Source organism: Cupressus sempervirens, chromosome 9, assembly GCF_028749045.1.
Source record: "Cupressus sempervirens isolate cs-2001-9-10 chromosome 9, ASM2874904v1, whole genome shotgun sequence".
NCBI classification, from domain to species: domain Eukaryota; kingdom Viridiplantae; phylum Streptophyta; class Pinopsida; order Cupressales; family Cupressaceae; genus Cupressus; species Cupressus sempervirens.
Window position 1 is genome coordinate 253473861 of NC_143126.1, and position 5967 is coordinate 253479827.

The following is a 5967-nucleotide window of genomic DNA, read 5'->3' on the forward strand; positions in this document are numbered from 1 at the left end:
ATATATATATATATATATACACACACACACACACACATACACACACATAAATACATATATACATACATATATATACATACATACATATACATACATACATACATACATACATACATCTACATATGGAATTTAATCACCTTGGAAAATTGTATTTGATCCTTCTAGCTAAGAATAATTGATTGTTCATTTTATTGTACCTAATCTAATTGCAATTCTATAGGAATTTGTAATCAACCTAGCTAATCAACAACTAGACCTATTTAACTAGGTTATGGTTTGTTTCTTTCTAAAAATATCTATAATGATATGTTTTTCTAAAATTTCTTGCCCATTTTTCCTGGTTTGTATTATTTTTGTGTAGGATCTTGAGCTAAGTCACTTAGCATAGGTTGAGTGAGTTTTGTTGTTTTAATATTTAGATTCTGGAATATGTGCTTTGTTTTATCATTGGCTTTTTTCAAGTCTTGATTTTAATGAAGTGATAAAGTGATTTTTAGTGTGGAAAGGACTATATAATGAAGAGGAAACTTGAAAAATTGAATGTTAAAATACTAAAATGAAAGCTATCAAGGATCAAACACCTATTAAAGAGTTACAACATAATGTGAAGTTTATTTTAGATATAAACAAAAAAAAATGACATAAATCATTTCCCATTTATTTTGATTGTGGAGAGTTGCATGTGAAAGAGGGTAGAGAGCTTAGAATGAGGGTGGAGAGCTCTGAATGTTGATGAAGATTTCCTTACTATGCCCTTGTAATCAATGTACTTCATTTATGTGCCTTTATGATCTCTTCATTTTTTTATTGTACCCTTGGTGGAGATCAGTGGAGATCTAGGATTTTATTGTTGTGCCCTTGTGATCTCTACATTTCATTGTCATGCCTTTGTGATCTCTGTGCCCTTGCTCTATGATTTCATTATCCTTTCATGCCCTTGTGATCTCTATGCCCTTTGCTACTCACTACAACATTTGGGGTCAAATTGTGATAGCAATTTGCAACAACGATGTAATTTGTGGTGTTCAGGCCCAAATGTAATAGTGCTTGCTCTGCAATTTTCTTCAAGAGGAGAAGAGGTACCTATGCAAATGTTATTTTATCTTCCTTCTTTAAACATCTATCTCTTTATATTTCCCCCAGCAGGTGATTAGAGAGGCTTCTCTTTATGTATATATATGTGTATATGTACATGCATACATACACATGTATGTGTCTATGTATGTATGTATATATAGAGAAGCTTCTCTTTATGTATATGTATTTGTATATATACATAAATACACACATATGTATGTCTATGTATTTGTGTATGTATATATAGAGATCTCTCTGTTTATATACATACATGCATAAACACACATACATATATACATACATACATGCATACATACATATACACATACATATATACATACATACATGCATGCATACATACATCTGCATATGCAATGTTATCACCTTGGAAAACTATATTTGATCTTTCCTTAATCACCAAGAGATAATATAACTTGTAAGTACAAATTTCTACATACTTTGTCAAGTATGAATAGTTTCAATTGAATTCATCTAAGGAGAGTGAGTCTACTCATGATGATAATGGCTCCATGTACTGGGTCTTTAGAGGAGAGAGACTTACAAAAGATTAGATGTTGTTTATGGATATGAGATGATTCATTTGTGATATATCCTCCTCCATATTGAATTTTTATATCATCAATTTGCTAGATACAAATCACTAGACTTGGTCTTCTAAAATGGTGGGACTAAGATATAAACCTCAAATAAGGGTTTTGTGCTATGGTGGGATAGGAGAAAGATGGTTGTGTGAATGGTTGATTGGACAAGTTGCAGAAAATTAGGGTAAATAAATTGTTTTCTTCATTTGATTGTGTGTGTCTTTTTACCATCAACATTTTGGATCATACTACATGATACATCATCAGGATGAGAAAGTGTAGGAGTAGAGATATCTCTACTCCTACACTTTCTCATCCTGATGATGTATCATGTAGTATGATCCAAAATGTTGATGGTAAAAAGACACACACAATCAAATCCGAAAAAAAATTTATTTAGAAATGGATTGTAGAAATTTGATAATGAAAATTAAGGTGTCAGTTGCAAGTAGAACTTCATTAATTTGATAAGGGAATCAACTTTGAAAGTGAGATGACCAAAACTAGCATGTCCATCTGTATGATAGATGTCTCTATCTCATAATAGAAAATTGCCTCAAATGACAAGTGGCAAATTATTAAATATATAGAAAATTAGAAGAACATTCACCTATAATATTTTTTAAGGAGAAAAATATGATAAAAATATAATTTGGTGGAAAAATCCATGAGCTATGTGTCTCCACATTGTAGCTATTCTACTATCTAGTGGCCAAAACTCTTCATGTTAAATATTAAGATCTTGAAATTAAAAAGGATAACTATTAGATATCTATATTTTTATTTTAGTGATAACAAATATATAGTCTAATTTTAATAAAAATAATAGTCTTAAATCTATATGATTAAATAAAATAAACAAGAGTACTAGCTATAGTTGTATAATTCTAGTATTATTGATTATGTTAAACAAAATTTTTGATAAAAAAAGTATGAAGTAACATAAATGGATCATTTTCTCAATCCTATTATGACTTAATGTGAATGCATTTGATCATTACTTAGACGGTATTATGCACGAGATCTTTACTCAGTCACTAAGAGATAATATAATCTATAAGCACAAAATTTTGCATACTTAGTTTGGTATGAATAAATTCAATTGAATGCAAGTATAATTGCTTGTGTGAATTCAAGACATGGATGATTAATTTATTTTAGCACAAGTACTATGCAAGTGTGTCTGTATGAATGTAAAGCAGTTCACATAGTGAATTGATTTACATACATACATGTGCATATGCATACAATTATCATAATTATGTATCCTTGAATCTAATTAAAGCTATTATATATGAACAAGAGATTGATATTTAGAATGAAAACAAATGACTATTTACATAGGTACCTCTTCTCCCCTTGAAGAAAATCATAGAGAAAGGGCACAAAGATCACAAGAAAATGGCAACAAAATCCTAGATCTTCACTAATCTCTACCAACATTTAGAGATTTCCACCCTCATTTGAAGCTTTCCATTCTCTTTCATGCACAACTCTCTACAATCAATCAATGTCATGTTTTTTTTTCTTTTTTGTTTATAATCCATAATCCACAATCTACAAGATCTCTCTCTCTCTCTCTCTCTCTCTCTCTCTCTCTATATATATATATATATATATATATATATATATATATATGCACACACGCACACACACACACACACACACATACATAAATACATACATACATACATACATACATGAAAAAATGCACTTTCTAAGAGTTTACAATTGTTCAAAAAAAAATGTTTTATAAGAAAATGCATATGAAGAACTATTAGCTCAGAAGCAAGAACACAGTGTTAAAATAGTACAAAAAATACTTGACATGAGAGGTCTGCAAGTGAGGGCATTGACCAATCTTGAAAACTTGAATGCTGAAATGAAAGCTATTGATGATTTAACACCTATTTCAAAGTTATAACACACAGATAAGGTAGAGGTAGATATTTAGAATTTTCATAGTCAAAATTTAAGGCACTAGAGTGAAGGAGAAGGAGCAACTTTAGAAAGGGAATGAGAAGGAGTGGCTTTAGAAAGAGACTGCACAATAGAAACAATAGCTAGACAACATAGAGGATATTATGGGAGCCATTGGATAGAATCTAGTAAAGTGTTGTAGTAGGCACTATGACATTGGAATCACTATCAAGTGTCTTTGAGAATTTACAATCCAAATATCAAATGCTTATAAGAGTGGTTCAAGTATTGGCATAGTCTCCCTATGATGATCCCAAGTATCAAATGCTTATAAGAGTGTTTCAAGGTTTGGAACCACTTCAACATCGTTTGCATGGTTTAGAGATAATGTGATTATGGCAAAGGCTTTTGCAAGGGAATGAGCCTTGTGATTATGGAAAAGGCTTTAGGAAGGGAAAGATCTCTAAATATACATGTTCAGAAGGAGATATACATGTTTAGAAGGAAAAGAAACCAACATTTACATACCCTTGAAGAAAATCATAGTGCTAGGGTATGACAAAAAAATCATAGAGAAAGGGTAGAAGATGATAATGAAATCACAAAGCAAGGGCACGGCATGGAAAAAAAATCATAGAGCAAGGGCACAATACTGAAATCACAGAGCAAGGGCATGGAAAAGAAATGTAGAGATGACAAGGGCACAACAACCAAATCACAAAGTAAGGGCATGACAATGAAACATAGAGATCACAAGGGCATGGAAACCAAATCATAGAGCAAAGGTACAATAACAATGAAATCACAGAGCAAGGGCATGAAAATGAAACATGGGGGTATATCAAAATAACAAAATGCACCAAGCATGAGGGCATGATAACATTCAGAGCTCTCCACTCTCATTCAAAGCTCTCCACCTTCTTTCACACATAGCTCTCCACAATTAAAACAAATGAGGAATGATTTATGTTGTGTTTTCTTTTCTTTTTTATACTTACATGGTCATTGCAATTATGACTCTTATGTTGGTATCGTGATGGAATCAGGGAAAATTTCAAAAATATATATATGAAAATCACCACAAATTAGACTGTCGTTGCAAATTTCCATCATGATTTGACCCCAAATATTGTAGTGTCCTCTCTTGGAGACGAGGAAGACATGCAAGCTATGTTACAATGAATTTTCTCTCATGGAATGTGTAGGGTCTAACAAACCTCCCTCAAAAATATTTTTTGCATGATACCAGGCATTGGCTTGGTCATCTTGATTTTTTTATGTATTGAAGATGTTTAAGTTGTTAAGTTTCTTCTCAACTCAACCTACTATGTTATTTGGCTAGGCAGTGCCTTATTTGCTTCCTAGCATGAGGTTGGATGAGGTAATGTAGTCATGCTTCTCTTTCCTTGTTTACTTTCTTCAGTTGTTTCACATGACTCTGACCCCATGCAGAGGATTGTTCAAATTTTTATGTCTTTTCAGAATCATTCCTTTGGCATTGTAAAAATTTATGCCTATGATAATGTTGTTGACCATTCACACCTATGGCATTGGTTAGCAGATCATCTATCACCTTTCACTTTGGATTTTTGTGGGGATTTTAATAAGGTTGAGTTGGTTACTAATAAGAAAGGGCATTTTCCTTTTTGATATGAATTTGGTGAAAGAGAAGCCTTGTTATACATGCATAATAAGCTGGGACTTTTTTATCCCAAAGCTAACTATCACTGGTTTGGTGGGGTTTGGCATACCTGGTCCAACTTTTGAGTTGGGTTTGATAGAGTGTTAAAAAGACTAGATAGGGCTATGCTTTCAGCTTATTCCTTTGTTTCTTTTTCATAGGAGCATTCTTTACCCATCACCCCATTACTAGATGTGACTTTGTTAGGTGATTATTACATCCCCTTTCTATTACCTAGCACACATCTCAACCTCATCCTTGAAAAACCCATTTTTTTCTTGTTAAACTTTGTAGCTTTGATTAGATAATATCTATAATCAATATCAAAATCTCTACATATGGATATATACATCAATATGCTTGTATATTGAGACACACACACACACACACACACACACACACACACACACACACACACACACACACACACACACACACACACACACACACACACACACACACACATATTCTAAAGTCTATTGATACTATATGTCTTGTATCCTAACTAATATCATATATATTATATCATAGTAATATCTCATAAATTTAGCCATCCTTTTTTGATTTAGTACTAATTTGAATACTTCAAATTAGGCTACGATCTCACTTTATTTGTCATCAATATCATTATTGATGGTGAGCATGTAATTATTGATTACTATTTGTTAACTCGGATTGGGTAGGGTA